Source organism: Astatotilapia calliptera, chromosome 22 (assembly GCF_900246225.1).
Source record: "Astatotilapia calliptera chromosome 22, fAstCal1.2, whole genome shotgun sequence".
Lineage (NCBI taxonomy): Eukaryota > Metazoa > Chordata > Actinopteri > Cichliformes > Cichlidae > Astatotilapia > Astatotilapia calliptera.
Window position 1 is genome coordinate 32169794 of NC_039322.1, and position 11813 is coordinate 32181606.

Sequence of the window (11813 nt, forward strand, 5' to 3'; positions counted from 1 at the left end):
TTGTTATTGCTACGAAGAGGTATGACTTTGCTTTACTAAAAGTACTATTTTTGTCAGTTTGTTTTCTCAAATCTTTGGTGTGATGTGGCTTTTTTGTTGTTCAAACAATTGATTTCTGAGCTAGTAATAATCCAGAAATGTGACTTGTATAGATGAAACTAAGAGAAATAGGAATGTACTAACATGTAGTAATTTTGTTTTCTGTAGATGATGCATTCTGATAGACCAGATATTAGTGAAGTGCCACTTGGACTCCTCCTGATCAGAGCCAATTCCAGCGATGCAACATTCTTCTGCCCTGAGAAGACTGCAGTTTTGGTCGAGGGTAACATGATCGTTGTTTTCACCACCCTGGCTGATGCATTTCTAGTAATATTTGGACTGACCGACGTCCTGCACCTAAGCTACCCAAAATGTTTGGCCAACATTTTTGACTTTATTCAGAAAGTTTTGATGGGTCTGGAGGGTGGGAAGTTGAAGCCCAAAGTGCTGAGTCTTAAAAATGATCTTTTGGCAGCAGAATAATGTCCAGGATTCCTACACAGCCCTCAAGTGCCTGTTAAAGCAAGTAATTCAGTTTATCATGTTTCCAAGTCTGGATAAGTTTTTTATAAAAAGAGAGAATAGAATAAAGAAATCTTTGCAGACTCTGTTTCATACTTCATTATCTAAAAGCCACATCCAAAGTAAAAGGGGTGATTTTATTTTATTTATTTATTTTTTTCCCCCATTATCACTTGTGTTTTAGTTGATTTTGATTGTGTTTTTAGTCAGATAACTGCAAATCTATAGAGAAAATGAAGGACAATCTCACTACATTTCTGGCTTCTAGGTGGGATCTTGAATGTCACTTAAGGAACGTTCCTCCTGAACTACTCATAACTGACATAAGGCGCTAAGGAGGTTTATAACACTTTGTTTATGTCTCTAAAGAAGTATTTTTCTATTTAAAGTTTTATTGCTTTGTTGTTGAGACTGTGATTGCACTCTACAAATGTGCATTTAGCATAACCACAGTATTGGCATATTAAAAAGGTTACCAATTATATTTCAGTGTATTAGCTGCACTATACTATACTATTACTTTCATTCGGTTTTCCCTCCTAATAATGCAGGATTTTCTTTTCCTTTTGTTTGTTTTTTAATAAAAAGGCCATACTCATGTGTTAGTCCACAGAAGGACTGGTAGCTCCCCTTAGGATAAGGGTTCAGATCGCGCGAACAGGTGTGGAATTAGAGCTCTGGGTAGCTCCCCAACTGGGTCTAGACTGGGTCTAGAGAGTATTTTAAATTCAGGGAATTTAAAATAGAAAGTAGCTCGTCCACAGAAGGACTAGTAGCTCCCCTTACGATAAGGGTTCAGATCGCGCAAACAGGTGTGAAATGTGTGTGTTTAGTTAGTTTGTTTGTTTGCTTGTTTTAATTAATTTTAAATCATGCTTTTTATTTGTTTTTGTTTCTAATGTCTCTGTAAATCACTTTGAATCACCTTGTTGTTGAATTGTGCTATACAAATAAATTTGCCTTGCCTTGCCTTGCCTTGCCTAATCAAATTTGAATACTCTTAAAACATGTTGTGAAATTCTTTATTTCTAATATTGTAACCTTGTGCCAAAATTTCTGACATTATTCCCTATAAAATGTGGTGGATTTATGTCTTTGGGCTTTTTGTTAGAAAGGCTATGTGTCAAAGTAACTCAATAAATTTGTAACTTGAATTTATATTTTCTGTCTTATGTTTTTACAAGTGTAATTATTTTGGGCACTTTTTTTTTATATCAAATTCAAAACACAGTAGATTTGGATATTACGAGCATTTGTATTTAAAATTTTTGAGTTGTATTAGCTTAAAATGGATAACATTTTGAAACTAAAAATTAATTCCTTAAAGTTACTTGAGCTAGATTTGTACTTGAAACTCAAAATATCAAGTAGAGAGTACTAAACCAAAAATGTGGATATAACATAAAAACATTTATCAATGGTACTTAAAAATATTTATCTAAAGCTAATAAATAAAGTGTGTTTATTTAACTTTTATTTTTAAGTTTTAGTTACTTAAAATATTTTATGTAATCAGTTTCACCAAAAGTTTTGAGTAAAATTAACTTATTGGGTTTTACAGTGCAGGAAACAGAGCTGCAAAAAGCCAAACCGCCTGTTTCTATTTAATAACATCGTGATAACCATTTTAATAACCTTTTAAAACAAACGTAAACAATAGTGATGTCTACCTGGAAAGACCAGTTTCTGTGTAATAAGCAGAAATGTATTACCACGGTAATGATTAAAACAAGCATTAGGAAATCCGGAATTAAAAAGAAACTCTTGGTACAAAAAGCAATTGGAGTTAAAAAAGAAATCATGGAATCAATTTATAGAACGAAATGTATTCTAAACTTTTGACTCATCAAAGCAGCCACCTTTGGCAGATATAACAGCTAAACACACCCGTGGCATTCTTTCTACAATAGAAAAATATCAAATATTGTTCAGAAATGTATCGCACTTGTACATCACTTTGCTTTCACTCTTTTGTCCAGTACATCCCAAACTACCATCTTACCATCTTGTTCTGTTTTCCTGAGGTAGTTCTGGCATAGCTTGGAGTTGTGTTTTGGGTAATTATCTTGCTGTAGGACCCCTAACCAACAAGGTGCATAACAAAGTATACTGCATGGTGCTGCAGAATGCTGTGATAGCCATTTTAGTCCAGGGTACCTCTCACTCTGTACAACTCACCTACCCGGGATCCAGTAAAACAGCCCTAAACTATCACACTTCCTCCTCCATGTTTGGCAGTTGATGCCACACACTGTGGAACCATCCTTTCGCCTACTCGATGGTGTACAAAGATTCTGTGTGATGAACCAAAGATTTCAAATTTTGATTCATCAGTCCATAATACATTCTTCCAGTCTTCAGTAGTCCAGTGACTGTGTTTCATGGCCCAGGCAAGCCTCTTTGTCTTATTCTGAAATATTAGGAATGGCTTTCTTCCCGCAACTTGCCCTGTCAAACCTGCAGCTCGAAGTCTTCTCTTAACAGTGGAAACTGAGACTTGCTAACACAACCACTATTAAGCTGTGCTTGAAGCTGTTCTCCTGTGAGCCACCTATCACACAAACTGTTAACTCTCAGAAACTTGTCCTCTGATTCAGTTGTGGCTTTGGGTCTGCCAGACCTCTTCCTGTCAGAGTTTGCCCCAGTTTCTGAGTGCCATTTGGTACCCACTGGCAGTTCACAACTTACTGTTGTAGCATTTCAAGCTATTCATTAGCCTTGAGCAACTTAAATTGCACTAAATATCTGGAAAAAATGGGGAGTTCTAAAACTTTTGACCAGTAGTGTAACCCTATTTAAAATAGTTTTTGAAATGTTTAAAAGAATAAAACATGTGTAGAGGACTGGCTTTTACAGGATATTTTTATATCAGGAACAAGCAGAGGGACAATACATAATGTGATAAACATATTTCAAATAGGAATAAAAGTGGTCATGGAACACATTTAAAATGTCCAGTATACAAAAATAACATGCCATCCATGGTCTCCCGCTTATCTAATTCAGGGTTGTAGGTGGCGCTTATCAAATTCATGTTGTGGGGAGCACACCAACACCATGCTGCGTCGCCTACATCACTGATTGACCTCTAACCATCCAAAGTTCCAGCCTGTCTCTCGATTAGCACCAAGCCACCCACGTGCTGTCATGTGGCAAGCCTTGTAAAATTTAACAAAGGAACCAAGATGCGGATATGCAGTGAAGTGAGAGGGCTTTATAGGAGGCTGGACCGACGGGCCAGACAGAACATCCTCCGGCGGGTCAGTCATCACAGGCAAATGGGAACCACGAAGAGGCTGCTTGGTACCAAGTACCAAGCAGAGGGTCAGGCAAGTCCTGAGGAGTCAGCTGAATGGGAAGAACACGATCTGGGAAATCAACACTGAAGATATGCGTAGCTTATTTAACCCTTTAGAACCGAGCAGAGCGGTCCCGCTCCGATTTGCCTAACTATTTTTAAATCCCAGTAGAACTGCAACCACGTAAGCTAGCGCAATAATTTTTTTTGCATATGAAACTGGAGAACTTGTACTTACATATCGCACATGCAGCTTTTCCCAGAGAGATGTTTCCTTCCTCTAATATGTTTGCAGAAATCATGTAAAAAGCGAACAAATAAAAAAAAAACCATAATCCTCAGCCAGACTCTTTATCGATCTGATCAGCCGTACACATCACTTCCTACTTTGATTATGCCTCGTCACGTTGTCACCGTGACCTATCACGTGGACCTGTACAACAACAACAGGAAGTGACGTCATTTCACCCGGGAAATTTAGTTATTTCTCTCGCTCGTGTATATTGTCGCTTTTTCTAGAAACATACACATACAAAACACAGAACACACACTTTTTACACACTCAAACACATCCACCCATTACATTATTATACAGCAACAATCCGGACACACCAAATACCTCACATTGCGTGAAGCTTTGGATCTGATTACCGCCCCTCCTGAATACGGTGTTTCTGGCCATTTGTCGGATCCTGATTCTGCCGACAGTGAGGATGAGGCCGACTTCATTGAAGGGATTGACCCTTGCCAAGACAAGTATGTATATTGTTTGAAATAAAATCATGTTTTATATGGTAGAGAAATGTAGGAAAAATTACGTTTGCTGTGCAAAAGTGGAATTTTGCACCGCGACACAATTTTGCCCGAATTACGCACCATTATATTACTCTCGTGCTATACAAACTGAACACACGGTGTAATTTATTTTGCGTATGGTGTTGATAATGTTGAAGAGGAGGGAACTGAAGTCTCTTGCTCAACTGAAGCAGCCTCTACTCCGGAGGGAAGCAGAGGGAGGGGAAGGAGTCGGATGACTTGTCCTCCGGCAAAAAGAGGCAAGCGCTCCAGGTCACTTCCCGGTGATGCAGCTGCCTGGATGAGTGAAAAGGACCCTGACAGCTTGCCTCATTCTCTACCGAATTTCTGTCCAAAAAGAAAGCCAGGTGTGCAGCTGCCATTTTCAGAATGTGTGGACAGTCCATCGCCATCTGAACTATTCAAGATATACTTTGACCATGCTGCTATAAGAACACTGTGTGTCAACACAAACAAAAATGCAGCTAAAAATATTGCTGCAGGCAAAAAATTCACATGGACTGATCTCCCAGAGGCTGAACTGTACCATTACATTGGCATAACACTCTACATGGGGGTTCTAAAGCTGCCTAAAATGAGAGATTTTTGGCGCGTGAATTCGATTTTTCATGTGCAATATCCCTCTGAGGTCATGACCAGAGACCGGTTCCTCACCATCACTTGGAATATTCATATGAGTAACCTGCGGAAGACACTCTCAATGACAGAAAAAAAGGAACTACAGATTATGACTGCCTGCACAGACTACGTCCCCTGTATGACAGTTTATGTGTATCCTGCAAAGCTGTATACCACCCACAGCAAAACCTCTCTGTGGATGAGCGCATGGTTTCCACTAAAGCCAGAGTTTTCCTGAAGCAATACATAAAAAGCAAGCCAACAAAGTGGGGGATAAAACTTTTTGTGCTATCTGACAACACAGGCTACACAGTGGATTTTAACATTTATACAGGGAGGTCAACTCTGGTAACTGGGAAGGGGCTGTCATTTGATGCTGTGATGGCACTTATAAACAAAAACTACCTGGGAACAGGATATCACATTTATTGTGATAACTTTTATACAAGCCCAGCACTTTTTCACCACCTTTATGATCTGGGGTTTGGAGCATGTGGGACATTTCGGGACACTAGAGTTGGAGTCCCAAAAACCAAACTTAACACCCTGACAAAAAAATCTCCACGAGGGACAATCAGGTGGATCAGAGAGGGCTCTCTCATTTTTATCAAGTGGATGGACACAAGGGAGGTGAGTGTGTGCTCAACTCTGCACAGTGCCTTCTCAGGAGACACCGTGAAAAGGATGTGCAAGGCTGAAGGACAACACAGAGCAATTGAGGTGCCAGTGCCATCAGCTGTAAAGGACTACAACCGCTTTATGGGAGGAGTTGATCTGTCAGACCAGCTGATTGGCTCCTATTCTTCATGGAGAAAGAGCAGGAAGTGGTATGTGACAGTTCTGCACCACTTTATAGACATTGCTGTCACAAACAGCTACTTGGTCAGCAAGGAGCTCTGTGGAAGACTGGAGCAGCAGCCAATGACGCACCAGGATTTCCAGGAGCAGTTGGTCGCTGAACTCTGTGGGGTGTCCTCACAATCAGGAGCGAAGAGCTACCAACACATCCCAGTTGCCATTGTTGAAGGGGCATCTGGTCAAAACAAAGCCACAAAGGGGCGCCGGAAGTGCAGGCTGTGTGGGAAGTGCACACCCTTCAAGTGTGAGGCATGCAAAGTGGCTCTGTGCGTCATTGTGGACAGGAACTGTCACAGGGCCTATCACACCTCCACTACTGCTGCTGAAGAATGATATTTGACTTTTTTCTCTCTCTAAAAGTAATGTGACACTAAGAACTTTTACTGCACTATTGTAAACTTTTTTTTAAATTATTGTCATGTTGCCAAATTGTGCAAAATATTAATTTATCTATTTATTGGTTATGCTCCACCGGGGGTACTGAAAAGCAATATTTGACTGTGCCTTTCTGTATATAAATTCCTGTGACACTTATAAGTACTATTATTGTATTGTACTATTATAAATAGTTCATTTTGATGTTGTATTTTTATTGTCATGTTGTTAAATTGTGCCCAATATGCACTTTATTGATTTTTGTTTTTTACTACTGTTTATAAAAATGATTGTATCTCAAAAATGAATTGATGAAAAAACTCCAAATAAATTTTGTGTAGTTTGAAAGGACTTTGTGCAACTTTTTTTCATTTACAATTTTGAGCTATATAGGTTTGATATTTTTGTATCAACAAAAATATGTGAAAAACAAAAAACGTTTTTAAATTTTTTCGTGGTTTATTGCACTTTTTTTTTTTAGCAATTTCTATAGTTACTATGGATTTGTTACACACATATTATTAAAATTTGGGATATAAGGGTTGTATTGATGTATAGTAAGTTGAAATACTCCAAAAAATGGCACTGCAGTATGTAAAAATGTAGGTCTGGCGGACTTGTTCTATGGTAGGTCTTAAAGGGTTAAAATGTGTTAGGTAGAATGTAGAATTATTGTAGAGACACTGACACTGCCCTGGATGCAATAAAGGCCTGAGTGTGTCATGAATTTAGGAGTAGATTTCTAGGAGGCCCTCCCCCACTTTGAACTGTGAAAGTAAGACAAAGAGAAGTTAATGTTGAGTGGAAATTCCCCAGGGGAGACCTGGGTGGGGGTCTCAGTGTTTGTAATATGTTAACTCTGTTTTCTCTGTTGTGTATAGGAATTTGGTGTAGCTTGGGTGAGGAGATTACTTTTATGATCGGCAGGAAGTCACGTACTCAGAGACACACACACATACAGTGCTCAGTGGCGTGTCTAGAAAATTTTTGTTGGGGGGCCAGGTAGGGGCACAGATTTGGAGAAGGGTGGCAGATGTAATTGGCAGATAATGTTTTAAAAAAATTCTACCATCCGTTAACCATAATTCAATAACCCTATAAACCTAACAACCGAATGCACTTTTAACTCTTATTAGAATGAGATTTTAACCACTACGGTACAAAGTTTTTAGATACTGCGTTGATAAAGTACAAGAGATACAATCAGTCAGTGTTTATTCAGCAGTCAAGGACATCAATATTTGCATAGTATTTTTATTGACATGTAGTGCACATATGTTTTGGGCAAAAACATTTTTGAATATTAAAATACGAACATTTGTAACAAACAATTGACAAATTATCCAATGCCAATGTAAAACTTTATCTGCCTATTAAAAAAAGAAGATAATCTTCTCACAAACTGGTGTTTGATTTCGAAACAGGAAAAAAGTGGGGAAACAACTGAAAAGACTAACATTTGAATAAAACCTGAAAGCAAGTAAATACTTTCTATGCTGCCTTATGGTAAACTTTGGTAATATTGATGTATAAAGAACAACACTGGCTGATGACACTGCCAGTATTAACCTGCAGGGCTGGACTGGGACAGAAAATCGGGCAGTTTGACTACTGACCGGCCCACCAGGTATTAAAGCCATAAAGACTTTGACTGAAAACAAACCCTGTTTTGACAGTGATGTACAGTCTCGTTGGTATATGTATGATTTCTATACATTTTACGTCAGATAAAAACTTTGGTTGTAAAATTTAGATAATTATTTAATAAAAGCGAGATTTTTTAAATGAGAATAAGAAAGAAAAGTATTTCTTTGTGTCCCCCTCTCCCTGTTAATGCCCTACCTGCTCCCCTGGCAAAACTTTGCTAGACCCGCCCCTGCACAGTTACCAGCTGTAGGCTGCTTAGAAAAGGATCCTGGTGTTATTAGTCTCTCAGAAACAGTTCATAACGTCCCTTCAACTCATTCATGTGAACTAAAAGGTAAACCTGTTTCTCCATCACCTGTTCAGCTCTGATGATTCAGTAAGGACATCTCCTGGTTTTATCCTCATGTTTCCCTCTCACCACATATCCAAACCGACATCATGACCAGCAGCTTTACAGCTGTGGATCCAGCCAACATCAGCTGATACTAGAAAGTAATATTAAATAAATTCTAACAACAGCTGATCAAGCTTAAACGTGCAGCTGTTGTTTAGCGCGACATCTATGGAACGCCAGGACTGCCATAATGAATTAATTAAATACACCATTAAATAATTAATTAAATGTGTCAATAATTAATTAAAATTGGAATTAATTAATTAAATAAATAGTTATGACACATGTAATTAATTAATTATTGACACATTTAATTAATTATTTATGTATTTCACATTTTAATTAATTATTGACACATTTAATTAATTATTGACACATTTAATTAATTATTTAATGATATATTTATTTATTTCATTTTGGCAGTCCTGGCGCCTGGCTCTCATCATGAAATAATTTTATCTGTCAGCCTCACCCATCAAACTCAGGGGGCGGGGTTAACGCTGATCGAGTCAAAACCATTGCTTTGGCCTGGTGGCCATTGTTTCTACCACACAACAACCGGCATGTGGAAGCTAACAGAACTGAGCTTTGAAAAACCCTGTTTGTATGTCACCAAATACCGTTTTAATATTTTTTTAGAGGAGAATGTAGTGGTTTAATCTTCATGTGTCTGGTCGGTTTGTCAAGATACAGCCTCTTTGCAAAAGTGCTTCGATGATTTCGGAGATGTCTGCCCAGTCTCACGGCAAAGCGTGGGATAGACCCGCTCGCCTCGCAAGCAATCCCACCGACAAAGCGCAGGCCCTGGTACACAGCTGTAGTAACCCCCGCTGACTTCTTTTACTGAGGTTATATTTATCGGTGTTTTATTTCCTGATGTTCTTATGTGTCCTACGTGTTTCAGTCGCCAATTCTGAATTATAACTAACATTAAAAACATGTTTAAGGAGGAGAGAGAGCAAATAAATCTGTTTAACATCTGATCTTTGGGTTTTTGTTCAGTAATCAGCGTGACCTGTGTATAAACGCATAAAAGAGATAACGTTGGTGTTTCTGTCATGTAGTAACTGCTGGCTTTAACTGTACAAAGGTTGTTCGACACTATGAAACACATACAGACTTCATGATGTTCGGCTAATATTTTTATTGTGAATATTAATCATGAGGGTAAACGGCCCTGTACACCACGGAGCGAGGTCAGCATATCCACGATATCCTCAGCTCCATGAGTTAACACAAAGTTTCCCAGCTGACTAACTGCCAACTATTCCAGAGACATGAAAATATACAGCATAAAGAAAAGTGTAAGAGACTCAGCAGCAGATTAGAATAACAGTTATAGATTTAATAAATCACCAAATTAACAAACCTGTTCGAACAGTTTGAGTTTGTGTTCCCTCAGCTGCAGACTCGCTGCTGTTTAAATGTTTGAAAAGGAAGATTAGATATAAACAAACGTCAAACATAGACTCAGTCTGCCTTCACATTTGATATGAGGCCAGCACGTATAGTGGCTGTGTCCTGTTTTAAGATCATACATGTAAAATTGTTGTCTGACCTCCGTCGATCCAGCCGCTCAGAGTCCGTGGTTACCATGGTTACTGCATAAGCAGCTATAATGTTAACAGCTGGCACTGAGAAAACCTACCAGCAGCATGGGTGTTTATGTTTTTCATTGCAAAAGAACCGTCTGAATGGTTAACTGAAGTTAACTTGGATAAATTATAGTTAAGGAGTATCACAGATAACGCCTACGTGAGCTGTGTGACTGTTCACCACTACACTGAAATCAGTAGGCTATTACTGAAATACACGTTGTCATGGTCTGGAGTCTGCGACTCCATGTTTATGTTTAGTTTATTAGTATTCTGTGGTTTTGGTTGCCTTGGGTGTTTGTACTCTTCTGTTTCATGGTTCATGTTCCTATGTTCTGTGTCCCCCAGTCTGTGTTAAGTTGGTGTGTTATGTCATTGCGTGTATGTGTTTCCTGTTTTATTGTGAAGGTCTGCGTCTTATGTGAGTGTTTTCAGTTTGCCTCCCTAGTCTCGTCACGTAATCACTCCCAGCTGTGTTCCCCACCTGTGTGTAATCTCCCTGTGTTCTCTGAGTGTATTTTAGTTGTATCTTCTGTCATGGTAGTGGCTGGTTCGTCTGTGTTGTTTCCCCTCGGTCTCCCTGCGTCTCTCCGTATGTATTTCCCCGGACCTCCCTGCATCTTCATTTCTGGTTTGTGTTGTTAGTTTACCTAGTTTAGGTTTCCGGTTTCATGTTTTCCCACCATTGCTGTTTGTACCCACCCTTGTAAATAAATATTCACCTGCACCAGAGCTGCCGCCTTTTGGGTCCTTTCTACTACTCCACACAGCTTGCAAACCGTGACACACGTGCTATATCATAAACTATGATATAAATAGGGAGGTCCTATTAACATGTTTAGTTTTAAAGGACACCTTCCTGCCTTTAGTCTCCTTCATGAGCAGTATTAGTTTTCTTCTAACATCCAGAAGTCTGCACGATGTGTTTCACAGTTTGTAACAAGCCTTTGACAGGTAAACATAACATGACCGAAAAAGCCAAAAAAAAAAAAAAAAAAGAGAGAGAAAGAGTGTTGACATAAGAAGAGAAAATGCTCTCAATTATGGAGACAGGCAAATGGTTCATTTATGTTTGATGTGTGTTTATTCCTCCCTAAATATCGTCGGTGAAGTTTGCCATGCACGTCAGATTTTCCTGCGCATTTTTATACCTCTGCCAACAGAGAGAGAAAAAAATCACATTCTAACAGACAGCTGGTGCTTAGAATACAGTTGAATAACTATTAAAAAACAGATGATATTTAGATGATAGTTCAGTCTAACACATGTGCCACTGAACCATTAAACGTCTGTGAAACTATGCAGTTATGAAACATAACTTTAACCTCAGCCAAACCGATTTGCTCAGTTGTAAATAAAACAGCGAAGTAAACGTGACCCGACAGACAGAACCTGAGTGAATGAAGTCCAGCGTTTAACCACTGAGAGCTAAAACTCAGCTGAGGTTTCAAAGCTGTGTGCCGGTGATTGGACATCAGCCGCTGATGAAGCTGTTCGCCTATAAAGTGCTCTGTAAGGAAACAAGCTCCAGCAGCTCTGCGCTCGGGGAAAACACTATATTTACTTATCTTGTGCAGAAAAATGCGCTGACATTGCGTTATATCGAGCACCGGCTGCCCAGTTAAACTGTGACTATCACCAGGTACAC